We start from the raw sequence: 15,691 nt of genomic DNA on the forward strand, positions 1-15,691 counted from the left end.
AGGAACACTCCTCCACTGCTGGTGGGGTTGCAAATTGGTACAACCACTCTGGACATCAGTCTGGCAGTTCCTCCGAAAACTGGGCACCTCACTTCCAGAAGATCCTGCTATACCACTCCTGGTCATATACCCAGAGGATTCCCCACCATGTAATAAGGATACATGCTCTACTATGTTCATAGCAGCTCTATTTATAATTGCCAGATGCTGGAAAGAACCCAGGTATCCCTCAACAGAAGAGTGGATGCAAAAAAATGTGGTATATCTACACAATGGAGTACTATTCAGCCATTAGAAACAACGAATTCATGAAATTCTTAGGCAAATGGATGGAGCTAGAGAACATCATACTAAGTGAGGTAACCCAGACTCAAAAGGTGAATCATGGTATGCACTCACTAATAAGTGGTTATTAACCTAGAAAACTGGAATACCCAAAACATAATCCACACATCAAATGAGATACAAGAAGAAAGGAGGAGCGGTCCCTGGTTCTGGAAAGACTCAGTGAAACAGTATTCGGCAAAACCAGAACGGGGAACTGGGAAGGGGTGGGAGGGAGGACAGGGGAAGAGAAGGGGGCTTATGGGACTTTTGGGGAGTGGTGGGGGGCTAGAAAAGGGGAAATCATTTGAAATGTAAATAAATAATATCGAATATAAAAATTAAAAAAAAGAAAGATACATCATACACACTGATCTAAAACATGGATCTAAAACAATAAGGTACTGTACCAAGAATTACGTAACTCTTTTTCATAGAATCATTTTTCTCTATTCAGTCTCAGATAATACTTTCATTGGGTATGTAAAATTTTGAGGGATCAAGTTGTTGCAGAAATAACTTACATTCTCTACATAGTGCATCCACAATTCACTCCCCACCTCACCCCTCAAAAAGGCTAGAGGGGACATACTTTATAATAGAGTAGAGTGCAGAAAAACCTGAATGACAGCGGTGCACTCCTTTAATCCCACCACTCTGGATGCAGAGACAGAAGGATGTGGTCTACAGAGTGAGGTTCAGGACAACCAAGAATAAATAGAGAAATCCTGTCTTAAAATGATTCTTTAAGACACATGTGATGCTCTAGTATATTTCCTGCTGACACCAACTCCCTGTGGGTGAAACAGAGACAGGTGCCCTTTGAGCAGCAGCACACACTCTGCTGAGCTGATTTGCATATGGAGTCATTATCCAACAGCCCAGGCTCCTTTAAGGGCAGCTGCCAGGAGCCTAAGAAGCATCCTCTCTTGCAGCTCTCTTGCCCTCACAAACAGCCTGCTATAGTCGCTTAGAAAATAGGCTGTGCTATAGTTATTTTCCTGCTTCGGTTTCAATGACACTATCTCTGTGCCCATCCTCAAATGAACTTTAATATCAGATTTATTGATTTTCCTTTTGTTTTGAAACAATATTTTTTATTTTAACAGCTTGTGTATTTGTGTTCAATATCTACCTGCCCTTTTTTCTTTTTACTTTCTTTCTTTCTTTTTTTTATTTCTTTCTTTATCTTTTGTGTATGGTGTATAAAATATGTGAATGAATGTAACATGTAGTTCACATGGAGGACACAGGACAACACTAGGTGTTGGTCATCAAATTCCACTTCTTTGAGACAGGGTGTCATCAGGGAACTTTCCTCTGAATGGGATTCAGGGGAAGAGAAGACTTAATGGATATGCTCTCTTTGCAGAAAGATGATGAGCCCTCATCAACTTGGACTGCTCTAAAGCTCGGAGACACTAGTACTCCTTGGATCTGCATGCCTAAGGGAGAAGTGTGTTTTTATTTTTTTCCTGTACTAATTATAATACTACCATCCAACTAGAACTATCCAGCTACGAGGCTGGAAAATGATCTGAGATCCTCTATATGTAAATATGTTTTTCTTTCCTGGGAGAGTTGAATCTCAGTAGACAGACACTGTTACATGGAATCTACCCGTCTAGCCTCCTCCAGTACTGCATCTGTGGTGATCAATGCCTCTCTGAGAGAAGGATAAGTGGGATCTTATGTTTTCTCTCTCCAAGTCATCCTGCCCACTATCTCCAGGTACACCCTGAGGGTCACCTCCTCTAATCAACGATTGTCAAGTGGTACTCAACTCCTTTACTTTCCTCTTAAGGAAAATGTCAAGTGAACTTTTTGCTCTCCAAAGTACAAATCCCCATTCCTTGAAAAATTTAAACCAAACTTAATATGACTTTAGAGATTTTTGAACCTGACCAATATACTGAAGCTTTCCAAAATTTCAGCCTGGTAATGGATATAAGCCACAAAAAGATAATGTTAGTCTTTCATCAGAAAAATATAAGTTCAGGAAACAATTCATTTCCAGGCTTCTGAAACTTAAATTGATGACCTGCTTGTATCCTATGGCACTCCTTATCAATTTTTTATGGAGGGGATATAGACCACACAATCGAGGTGGACATTTCCTAAGAAAACCTTTAGTTTTTAGGTTTAGAAAAACTTTAGTGAGGAACTAAAGTCCTCACATCCCTATTCACCCTTATGAATACCTGTCACATCTTCTCTGCTATGATCCATTCTGTTTGCTGTAAGTGGATATCACAAACTAAGGTTTCCAAAATGTTTGAATGTGGCTACTCCTGCTTGTTTCCTGAAACCATTTGCTTGTTAAATTTTTTTCCAGTCTTTTACTCTGAGGTAGTATTTGTCTTTGACACTGAGGAGTGTTTCCTGTATGCAGCAAAAGGCAGGGTCCTGTTTAAGTATCCAGTCTGTTAGTCTGATTTTTTATTGGGGAATTGAGTCCATTGATGTTAAGAGATATTAAGTAATAGTGATTATTAATTCCTCTTATTTTTTATGTTATTTTTATATTTGAGTGGTTATCTTCTTTTGGGTTTGATGAAAGGTTACTATATTTATTTTTCCAGGATGTAGTTTTCCTCCTTGTATTGGTGTTTTGCACATATTATCTTTGTAGGGCTGGGTTTGTGGAAAGATATTGTTTAAATTTGGTATTATCATGGAATATCTTGGTTTCTTCATCTATGCTGATTGAGAGTTTTGCTGAGTATAGTAGTCTTGGCTGGCATTTGTGTTCTCTTAGAGTCTGCATGAGATCTACCCAGGATCTTTGAGCTTTCATGGTCTCTGGTGAGAAGTCTGTGTAATTCTGATAGACCTTTCTTTATATGTTATTTTTTCTCTTACTGCTTTTAATATTCCTTCTTTGTTTAGTGCAATTGGGGTTTTTGTTATTATGTGATGGTTATTATGAAATCAACAACCGCCAAGTGGTCCCCTACTCCTTTATTTTCCTCTTAAGGGAACTTTTGCTCTCAAGAATGCAAATCGCCTTTTGCAAAACTTAAATCAAATTAAATCTGACATTAGAGATTTTCAGTTGAACCTGAACAATATACTGAAGCTTTTGAAAATCTCACCCTGTCCATCGATATAAGAGACAAAAATATAATGTTAATCTTACATCAGAAAAAATATAGGTTCAGGGAAAAATTAATTCCAGGCTGATCTTTTTTTTCCTTTTAATAGAATTTTATTTCAAGAATATAAGGCCAGGAATTTTCCAGATGTTCATTTTATAAAGCCAAAATGAAGAATAGAACAAGAATAATCTATGAAATAGATGCTGCTATTTAGAGAAAAATTAAGTGTTCAGGAAAGAAAAAAAATCACCAACCAGAAGAGTACTCATGGAGGGACCCATGGCTCCAGTTGCATATTTAGCAGAGAATGACCTTATCTGGCATCAATGGGAGGAGAGGAACTTGGTCTAGTTAAGGCTTGATACCCCAGTGTAGAAGAGTGCTGGGTTGGTGAGATGGTAATGGGTGGGTGGATGGGGGAGCACCCTCGTAGAAGCAGCAGGAAAAGAAATGAAAGGGGTTTGAAGAGAGAAAACTGGGAAATGATATCATTTGAAATGTAAGTAAATAAAATATCAAATAAAAAATGAGCCAGGATTAAATCTTAATCTACTCCAAATTGTCTACTACAGGTCAAGTTCTTGTAAGAAAACCCTCTTCCTTCCTTGAAAAGCACAAAGGTACAGTAAGGTACCACTCCTCTCTGTCTCTGGACTCCATAGAATGGAAACTAATTTAAACAAATACATTTATATGTAAATTAATCCCAGGTATTAGAAGGAATGTATAGGAACTAGACCTTGAACCAGTACATTATTTAAATAATCTCCTGAACACTGTCATTACAGTCTTTTATTATTGAGAAAAAAACTAAGATGACAGCCGAGTGGTGACCTCACAATCATGCAGGCCTAAGCATTTCTAAATAGTCTTGCAGATAACTGCTACAATTGAGGACAGTCCAGAAATTAAAAGAAAGAGTAACCTTGTAACCAATGGAACCTGCCATGACCAATCCTGCTTCTGCTCTTCCCAATGCAGAGGCCAAAGCGAATGCCTTGAGAACAAGAAGGTGGTGCTGAAAGGCAAAAAGAAGATGCCCAAGTGGACCTTCAGTGACCCAAGAACCTGTGGCTTTGGAGGCAGCCCAAATACCCTTGAAAGAACACAGCCAGGAGAAATAAGCTTGAGCACTATACCATCATCAAACTCCCCCGACCACTAAGTTGCCCATGAGGGAGAGAGAGGACATGTTCATTGAGGATGACAAGAATAACCAGCACCAAATCAAATAGGCTGTGAAGAAACTCTATGAGAGTGAAGTTGCAAAAGTCAATACCCTGATATGGTCTGACTAAGAGAAAAAGACATGTTTACTTGGCTCCTGATTATGATGCTTTTGACATTACCAGCAAACTTGGAATACCTAAATGGAGTCCAGCTGAATAATTCCAAATATATGCTTATTATATATATATATATATATATATATATATATATATATATATATATATATTTTAAAAGGGAGAGAGAAGAAATATGGTGTGTGTGTGTGTGTGTGTATGTGTGTGTGTGTGTGTAGCTCACAGCTGGAGGTATCCTCTGCCAAATTCTGCCAGACCTTTAACAAACAGCTGATACTGATGCTCCTGGAACTGTTTCATGATGTAACAAAGGAAGAAAATTACCAGTGTGCCCAGAATCACAGGATCTCAGAGATAACTGTACTCTGGGGAGTATTGCCACAACCAGGATCACAGGGTCGAAAGAGACAGAATCCAGTCAGAGACAACAAGGACACTTAGCACTACAGATAACCAGATGGAAAGAGGCAAGTGTCAAGAACATAAGCAACGGAAAACAAAGTTATGTGGCATCATCAGGACACAGTTCTCCCAATACAGCAAGTCCTGGATATGGCATAAGGAAAAGAAAGATCCAGATTTAAAATCACTTCTCATGATGATGACAGAGGGTTTTAAGAAGGACATAAATAACTCCCTTAAAGAAATACAGGAGAACACAGGTAAACAGGTAGAAGCCCTTAAAGAATAACAGAAAAGCACAAAAAAAAAAAACAGGTAAAGGAATTGAAAAAAACCCATCCAGAATCTAAAAATGGAGAACCTAAAAACAATAAAGAAATCACAAAGGGAAACAACTCTGGACATAGAAAACCTAGGAAAGAAGTCAGGAGTCATGGATGAAATCATCAACAACGGGTACAAGAGAAAGAAGAGAAAAATCTCAGATGCAAAAGATACCATAGAAACAATTGACACAACATTCAAAGAAAATGCAAAATGCAAAAAGCTCCTGACCCAAAACATCCAAGAAATCCAGGACAAAATGAGAAGAACAAACCTAAGGATTATAGGTATAGAAGAGAGTGATGATTTCCAACTTAAAAGGTCAGTAAATATCAACAAAATTATAGAAAAAACAACTTCCTTAACCTAAAGAAAGAGATGCCCATGAACATACAAGAAGCCAACAGAATTCCAAATAGATTGGACCAGAAAAGAAATTCCTCCGGTAACATAATGATTAAAACATCAAATGCACTAAACATAGAAAGAATATTAAAAGCAGTAAGGGAAAAAGGTCAAGTAACAGATAAAGGTAGACCTACTAGAATTACACCCCAGACTTCTCAACTGAGACTAGGAAGGCCAAAAGATCATGGACAGATGTCATGCAGACCCAAGGGAACAAAATTGCCAATACAGGTTACTACACCCAGCAAATCTCTCAATTTCCATAGATGGAGAAAGCAAAGTATTCCACGACAAAAACAAATTTACACAATGTCATTCTACAAATCCAGCCCTTCAAAGGATAAAGAATGGAAAACACCAACAAAAGGAGGGAAACTGCACACTGGAAATACCAAGAAAACAATCTTAATTTAACAAACCAGAAAGAAGAGAGTTACACAAACATAACTCCACCTCTAGTAACAAAAATAACAGGAAACAACAATCATAACAATAATATCTCCTAAAATCTCATAATATCAATGGACTCAATTCTCCAATAAAAAGACATAGACTAACAGACCGGATACATAAGCAGAACTCAACATTTTGCTGCATACAGGAAACCCACCTTAGGCACAAAGACAAACACTACTTCAGAGTAAAAGGCTGGGAAACAATTTTCCAAGAAAATGGTCCCAAGAAACAAGCTGGTGTATCCATTCCAATATCAAGTAAAATCAACTTTCAACCAGAAGTAATCAAAAAAGATAAGGAAAGACACTCCATACTCATTAAAGGAAAAATCTACCAAGAAAAAAAATCTACCAAGAAAAATCTCCTAATCTGAACATCTATGTTCCCACATGCAAGGGCACCCACATTGATAAAAGAAATTGACTAAAGCTCAAATCACACATTACACCCCAAACACAAACTAATCAGAGAAAAAGTGAAACTAGCAGAAGTTATGAACCAAATGTATTTGACAGATACCTATAGAACATTTCATCCTAAAACAAAAAATATACCTTGTTCTCAGCACCTCACAGAACCTTCTCCAAAAATTACTATATACTTGGTCACAAAACAGACCTCAGCAGATATAAGCTTGAAATAATTCCAAGCACCCTATTAGATTACCATGGATAAAGGCTGGTCTTCAATAACAACAAAAACAGCAGAAAGCCTACATACACATGGAAACTGAACAAAACTCTACTCAATGATAGCTTGGTCAAGGAAGAAGTAAAGAAAGAAATTAGAGACTTTTTATAATTTAATGAAACAAAGGCACAACATACCCAAACTTATGGGACACAATAGAAAACAGTGCTAAGAGGAAAACTCATACCTCTGAGTGCATCCAAAAAGAAACTAGAAAGAGCATACTCTAACATCTTAATAGCACAGCTGAAGGCTCTAGAACAAAAGGAAGCAAATACACCCAAGATGAGTAGACGGCACGAAATAATCAAACCCAGGGCTGAAATTAACCAAGTAGAAACAAAAAGAACTATACCAAGAGTCAACAAAACCAGGAGCTGGTTCTGTGGAAAAAACAAGATAGATAAACCCTTAGCCAAACTAACCAGAGGATACAGAGATAGCATCCAAATCAGCAAAATCAGAAATAAAAAGGGAGGCATAACACCAGTTACTGAGGAACTGAAAATCATATCCTACTACAAGAGCCAATACTCCACAAAAGTGAAAAATCTAGATGAAATGGACAATTTTCTAGATAGACAAGAGTTACCAATTTAAACTAGGACCAGATAAATGATCTAAACAATCCCATAACCCCTAAAGAAATAGAAACAGCCATTAATACTCTCCAAATCAAAAAAAGCCCAGGACCAGATGGGTTCAATGCAGAGTTCTATCAGACCTTTAAAGAAGATCCAATACCAATACTCTTCAAATTTTTCCACAAAATAGAAACAGACAGAACACTACCCAATTCATTTTATGAAGCTACAATTTCTCTGATGCCTAAACCACAAAAAGATCCAAAAAAGGAAAAGAACTTTAGACCTATTTACCTTACAAATATTCGTGCAAAAATACTCAATAAAATTCTTCTCAATGGAATCCAAGAACACATCAAAATGATCATCCAACATGGTCAAGTAGGCTTCATCCCAGGGATGCAGGAATGGTTCAATATACAGAAATTCATCAATGTAATGAACTAAATAAACAAACTCAAATAAAAAACACATGATCATTTCTTTAGATAATGAGAAAGCATTTGACAAAATCCAACACCTCTTCATGATAAAAGTCTTAGAAAGATCAGGACTTCAAGGTCCATATCTAATCATAGTAAAAGCAATATACACCAAACCAGTAGCCAACATAAAATTAAATATAGAGAAACTTGAAACAATCCCACTGAAATCAGGGACTAGACAAGGCTGTCTACTCTCTCCCTACATGTTCAATATAGTGATCAAAGTCCTAACCAGAGCAATGAGACAACAAAAGGAAGTCAAAGGGATTCAAATTGGAAAGGAAGAAGTCAACATATCACTATTTGCAGATGATATAATAGCATACTTAAGTGAACCCAAAAATTTCACCAGAGAAATCCTAAACCTGATAAACAACTTCAGCCAAGTGGCTGGTTATAAAATTAACTCAAACAAATCAGTAGCCCTCCTCTACTCAAAGGATAAAGAGGCTGAGAAATAAATTAAAGAAACGACACACTTCACAATAGTCTCAAATAATATTACATACCTTGGTGTGACTCTAACCAAGCAAGTGAGAGATCTGTATGACAAGAATTCCAAGCCTCTGAAGAAAGAATTTGAAGATCTCAAAAATGGAAAGATCTCTCAGGCTCATAGTTTGACAGGGTTAATATAGTAAAAATGGACATCTTGCCTGAAGCAATCTACAGGTTCAATGCAATACCCGTCCAAATCCCCATTCAATTCTTCATAGAGTTAGAAAGAGCAATTTCCAAATATATCTGTAACAACAAAAAATCCAGGATAATGAAAACTATTCTCAATGATAAAAGAACTTCTGGTGGAATCACCATGCCTGAATTCAAGCTCTACTACAGAGCAATAGTGATAAAAAAAAAATAAAACTTCAGGGTAATGGTACAGAGACAGGCAGGAAGATCAATGGACTAGAATTGAAGAACAAGAAATGAAGCCACACACCTATGGTCACTTGATCTTTGACATAGGATCTAAAACCATCCAGTGGGGAAAAGAAAGTATTTTCAGCAAATGGTCCTGGGTCAACGGGCAGTCAACATTTAAAAGGATGCAAATTGATCCATTCTTATCTCCCTGTACAAAGCTCAAGCCCAAGTGGATCAAGGACCTCCACATAAAAACAGATACACTGAATCCCATAGAAGAGAAAATAGAGAAGAACCTGGAGCACAAGGGCACAGGAGAAAATTTCTTGAATAGAACTCCAAAAGTTTATGATCTAAGATCAAGAATTGACAAATGGTACCATAAAATTGCAAAACTTTTTGTAAGGCAAAGGACACTGTCAATAGGACAAAATGGGAACCAAAAGATTGGGAAAAGATCTTTACCAATCCCACACCCAATAGAGGGATAATATTCAATATATACAAAGAGCTCAAGAAGTTAGATTCCAAATAACCCTATTGAAAAATTCTCAAAGAATTCTCAACTGAGGAATACTGGATGGCTGAGAAACACTTAAAGAAATGTTCAACATACTTAATCATCAGGGAAATGCATATCAAAACAACACTGAGATTCCACCTCATAGCAGTCAGGATGGCTAAGATCAAAAACTCAGGGTACAGCACATTCTGGAAAGGATAAGGATAAAGAGGAACACTCCTCCATGTCTGGTGGCATTGCAAGTTGGTAAAACCACTTTAGAAATCAGTTTGGTGGTTCCTCAGAAAAATGGACATAATGCTGCTAGAGGACCATACTATAACTCTCCTGGGCATATACCCAGAAGATTCTCCAGAATTTAATAAGGACCCATGCTCCATTATGTTCATAGCAGCCCTATTTATAATAGCCAGAAACTGGAAAAAAATCAGATGTCTCTCCACAGAGTAATGGATGCTGAAAATGTTAGGTATATTTATACAATGGAATACTACTCAGCTATTAAAAACAATCAATTCATGAAATTCTTTGGCAAATGGGTAGAACTGGAAAATATCATCCTAAGTGAGGTAACCCAATCATAAAAGAACACAAATGGTATGCACTTACTGATAAGTCGATATTAGCCCAGAAGCTTGGAATACCCAAGACATATTTCACATATCAAATGTTACCACAAAAGGAGGAAGAACAAAGTATGGATACATGGGTCCTTTGTAGAGAGGGGAACAAAATACGCACAGAATGAGATACAGATACAAAGGGTGGAGCAGGGACCGAGGGAAAGACTATCCAGAGACGACCCCACCCAGGGATCCATCCCATATACAGTTACAAAACCCATACACTATTATTAATGCCCACAAGTGCTTGCTGACCTGAGCCCAATATAGCTGTCACTTGGCAGGCTCTGCTAATGCATGACAAATACAGAGGGGGACTCTCAGCAAGCCATTGAACTGAGCACAGGTTCCCCAATGGGGGAGCTAGAGAAAGGATCCAAAGAGCTAAAGGGAATTTCAGTGCCACAGGAAGAACAACAATATGAGCTGCCCAGTACTTCCAGGAGCTCCCAGGGACAAAACCATCAAACAAAGAGTACCCATGGAGTTACCCATGGCTCCAGACACACAGGCAGCAGAGGATGGTCTTGTTAAACACCAAAGGGAGGAGAGGCCCTTGGCCCTGGAAAGACTTGATGCCATGGTGTAGAGGTATACATGGATAGGGAGGCAGGGGAGGGTTGATTGGGGAAGAGGAGATGGTTTATGGGATTTTGAGGGGAGGCAGAACCAGGAAAGATGACATTTCAAACGTAAATAAAGAGTATATCTAATAAAACAATAAATAAACAAAGAAACAAACAAATAAATAAATAAGAGAATTTTCACCTGAGGAATATTAAGTGGCTGAGAAACACCTAAAGGAATGTTCAACATCCTTAGACATCAGGGAAATGCAAATCAAAACAAACCTGTTTTCATCTCACACCAGTCAGAATGGCTAAAATCAAAAACTTAGAAGACAGCATGTGCTGGCAAGGACATGGAAAAAGAGGAACTCTCTTATACTGCTGGTGGAATTGCAATCTGGTACAACCACTCTGGAAATCACTTTGGCTGTTCCTCAGAAAAATGGGCACAATACTACGTGGGAACCCTGTAATACCACTCCTGAGCATATACCCAGAGGAATCTCCAGCATCTAATAAGGACACATGCTCCACTATGTTCATTACAGCCCTATTTATAATACCCAGAAGCTGGAAAGAAGCCAGATGTCCCTCAGCAGAGGAATGAATACAGAAAATGTGGTATATTTACAGAATTGAATACTGATCAGCTATTGAAAACAATGAATTCATGTTTTTGTTTTTTTTTTTTTTTGCAAATGGGTGGAACTGGAAAATATCATCCTGAGTGAGGCAACCCAATCACAAAAGAACACACATGGTATGCACTCACTCATACGTGTATGTTAACACAAAAGCTTGGAATACCCAAGGCACAATTCACATATCACATGATCCTCAAAAAGAAGGAAGAACAAAGTGTTCATACTTTGGTTATTCTTAAAAGGGGGAACAAAAATCCCACAGAAAGAAATACAAAGACAAAGTGTGGAGCAGAGTCTGAGGGAAGGACTATCCAGAGACTGCCCCACCTAGGGATCCATCCCATATACAGTTACAAAACTCAGACACTATTATTGATGCCCACAAGTATCTGCTGACCTGAGCCTGGGGTAGCTATCACCTTGGAGGCTCTGCTAGTGGATGACAAATACAGAGGGGGACACTCTCAGCCAGCCATTGAACTCAGCACAGGGTCCCCCAATTGGGGAGCTAGAGAACGAATCCAAGGAGCTGCATTTGCAGCACCATAGGAGGAACAACAATATGAGCCACCTAGTACTCTGAGAAGTCCCAGGGACAAAACCATCAAACATAGAGTGCAAACAGTGTTACCCATGGCTCCAGATACATATGCATCAGAGGATGGGCTTGTTGGACATCAAAAGGAGGAGAGGACCTTGGTCATGGAAAGGATGGATGCTGCAATGTGGGGGGGGGGGATGTCTGGACAGGGAAGGGGAGAGGGTTGATTGGGGAGCAGGGAGAGGGGAAATGGTTATGAGACTTTCAGGGGGGATTAACCAGGAAAAGGGACATTTGAAATGTAAATGAAGGATATATCTAATAAAAAAAATTAAGAAAAAAAGATATTTGAGAGGTAACCCAATCACAAAAGAACACACATGGTATGCACTCACTGATAAGTTGATATTAGCCCAAAAGCTCAGAATACCCAAGATACAACACACAGACCACATGAAGCTCAAGAAGGGAGACCAAAGTGTGGATACTTTGATCTTTATTAGAAGGTGGATCAAAATATCCATGGCTCATGACTAACCAATACACTGAGCATAGGGTCCCCCAATGGAGCAGCTAAAGACAGAACCCAAGGAGCTAAAGAGGTTTGCAGCCCCATAGGAAGAGCCATATGTAATAACCAGTACCCCCAGAGCTCCCAAGGACTAAACCAATAACCAAAGCATGCATGTGGAGAGACCCATGGCTCCAGCTACATACTAGCAGAAGATGACCATGTCAGACATCAATGAGAGGAGAGGCCATTGGTCCTGTGACAGCTCGATGCCCCAGAGTATGGGAATGCCAGTCATAAAAGTGGGGTGGGGAAAGTGAGCTGCAGGAGTGGGGAAGGGTTTGGGGGTTTTTGGAGGGGTAACAAGAAAAGGGGATACCATTTGAAATGTAAATAAAGCAAATATCTAATAAAAGTCATTTTAAATTTTTTAAAATTAATAAAAAAAAGGGAAAAAAAAGAATGAAAGAAATATGGGAGAGCTGCCTGTCCTTACTGCTGGGGTAGACTCTTGCAGCGTCTGCCAGAGTGAGGACACCATCTCCTGATACAGACACCATCTCCTAAAGAACCCACTACACTCAGGGCATTTGGTCCCTCCAAAGCAGTGAGGAGAGGCTTGGGGCACAGAGTGCCATATCCCGGTGGAACAGCGAGATAGCTGACTTAAAGTAAGAACTATGAGATTTGGGGATATTTAAAAGTGTATGGCTCTTAGCATGGATAATATATGTTGCATAATAAAGAAATAATTTTTATCCTGGGTATAAATGAGAAATATCACCTAACTTTCCACATTATAGCTGGTCAACATACTAATTTTGAATACCAAAACCAACTAGAAGTGAACATACCTCAAAAAAGAAGGTAAAATGTGAAGAATAACTTCTTAATTTCAGGCAGTGTATATACGTTCTTCCCTGTCTATCTCAACTTTGAACTGTAGCTGGTTCACTACACTGAATGTGCATAATAAAACAAAAGGAGGCAGTGCAGTGCTGGTGTTTGGCAGGGTGCTTGTCAAGTGGTTGTGTCTCTCAAATGCTGTATGACCGCATTATGGCAGGACCCGGGCTCTGAAGGCAGCATTGAGGCACAAGCTATGTCCCAGGGCTCCGAGCCAGGCACCACCAGTCCCTGGTCGGCCACTCAGGTGATGGTGCTCCTGATGCAGCAGGACAAGGCCTAGGCGGGCAGTGCTCTAAGGCTGGACCTGGCTGGGCTTGAGGTGGAGGCAGATGCAGCAGATGCCAGAAAAAGGCAGGGGAGGATGACGCTGACCTACTGGACACATCGGACCTGGCGACTAGCAGCGAGCATGTGGAGGATGAGTTGGAAACAGACCGGAAGAGTTGGAGGATGAGGATGAAAAGGGTGGCAGCAGCTCACTGGCAAGGCTCCAATACCTGTACCCATGAGGGCTTTCGTGAGACCACCAGCCAGGTAGCCAAGCAGCACAAGCCCTGGATGTGCAAGAAGCACCTCAACAAGATGTACAAGGACAAGGACAAGAGTGACCAGGCTCTGGGCTCTCGCGGCCCCTCCGCAGCCAGCACAGGCAGCATCAATCTGGAGGACAGCACAGACAACATATTCTCCATTGTCAAACAGAGAACAGGATCTTTTGTCAATTGCCCTGCAAGACCTACTCTTTTAGAGCAAGTGTTAAATCAGAAAAGACTGTCATTACTAAGAAGTCCAGAAGTTGTCCAGTTTTTACAGAAAGAGCAGCAGCTACTAAATCAACAAGTGTTGGAGCAAAGACAGCAGCAATTCTCAGGAGCTCTGGTGTAAGGCTGAGGAAGTCTGCTGTGCTTTATCTTACTGTAATGGACAGTCAGTTGTGCTTTTAGACTAATACAACACCTTGAGAATGGAAAACTGAGCCAAGAGGATCCCAATTCCAAAGCCAGCCTGGGCTACATAGTAAGTTGAGAGAGAGAGAGAGAGAGAGAGAGAGAGAGAGAGAGAGAGAGAGAGAGAGAGAGAGAGAGAGAGAGAGAGAAATGGAAAAACCACTTTCTGTTAATGTGCATGTACATTTGAGGATAAATAAGTACTGAATTTTTACATTTAATTGTTTCACATCATTATGTTTGAAAAAAATCACCTTTATACTTTTTAATGTTTCTCTTCAGTTATGCTTGCTGAAGCTAATGAGGCAGTTACTTTCTGTGGAAGTCATAAATGCAATAGCAATACCAGTGCTGTGATTCTCATCATGAGGCACTGAACAGGAATGGCATGTCTTGGGTTGTCACTATGACCTTCAACTAGCCAGGCTGCAGTGAGGGGCCAGGAACCTTAACATTCTGCAGCGTTTGTGGTATTCCACCAACTAAATGCTACCTTGCTAGCAATGTGCCTCAGGTGCATTGATGACCAGAGGTCAGTACTAGGTCAGTTGCTTGTACTAACCTTTTTGTAGAGTTAAAGTGGAGTTGTGAAAGCTAAGCAATTTTACACCCACAAGGAACATTGTCACTGACTCTTCATGGAACTAAAGAAAGAGAGGGCATTAGAGTTGGTGCCTCAGTGTTTGAGGGTCACTCTCCTTTAAAGCAGGTTGTCTCCTCAGTTGAATTTGTGAATAGTTCAGACATACTCAGCCCACTAAGGCCAGGACAGAGTTGGTTTTCTTAGAGTCATTCTTAATGTTCTTTATAAAGGAGATCCTGAAGGTATTGTAATATTCATGTATTGTCAGTGCTTTTCTTGATCTTTTAAGCTTTGTTTATTTACTATATGTGAGTACACTGTAGCTGTCTTCAGACACTCCAGAAGACAGCTACATTTAATTTAGATCTCATTACAGATGGTTGGGAGCCACCATATGGTTGCTGGGATTTGAACTCAGGACCTTTGGAAGAGCAATAAGTGTTCTTAACCACTGAGCTGTCTCTCTAGCCCGTCAGTATTTTTCAAAATTGAGTACTTATTCCTGGCTACTGTTAAAGGAATGGTGGATTACCTGGGTAATTTTTTTTTAACTTTTTCCCAGGAAAACATTAAAAAGGCAAAGATACCATAAGATACAGATTCAGATGTCAAGAGAGTAGTATATCCAGGGGTAAGTTAATAAGTGATTCAAGGCAAAATGTGTCAGTTTGTTGATTCCTAAACTCTGAAATGTATGTGATGTGAAACATAGCTATGGTAAGCCCCCACAGGGCTACAGATGTAGCATAGCCTTACTGTACCCACTTAGCATGTACAAGGCACTCACCCCACTCCCCATACTATCCACCACAATAAACAAATACACAGAAGAGTAATTTTATTATTATTTTCTACATTCTTTGTTTACATTCCAAATGTTTTCCGTCCTTCCTTCCTAC

The 15,691-nt window shown here is 39.4% G+C and overlaps 1 pseudogene and 1 gene segment (V, D, J or C); one reads left to right on the plus strand and one right to left on the minus strand.

Moving 5' to 3' along the window:
* Nucleotides 1-15,691, minus strand: part of LOC127678018 (immunoglobulin kappa variable 4-1-like) — a 479,901-nt gene that overhangs the window by 271,500 nt on the left and 192,710 nt on the right.
* Nucleotides 13,447-14,147, plus strand: LOC127677180 (regulatory factor X-associated protein-like; annotated as a pseudogene).

Source organism: Apodemus sylvaticus, chromosome 2 (genome assembly GCF_947179515.1).
Source record: "Apodemus sylvaticus chromosome 2, mApoSyl1.1, whole genome shotgun sequence".
Taxonomy (NCBI): domain Eukaryota; kingdom Metazoa; phylum Chordata; class Mammalia; order Rodentia; family Muridae; genus Apodemus; species Apodemus sylvaticus.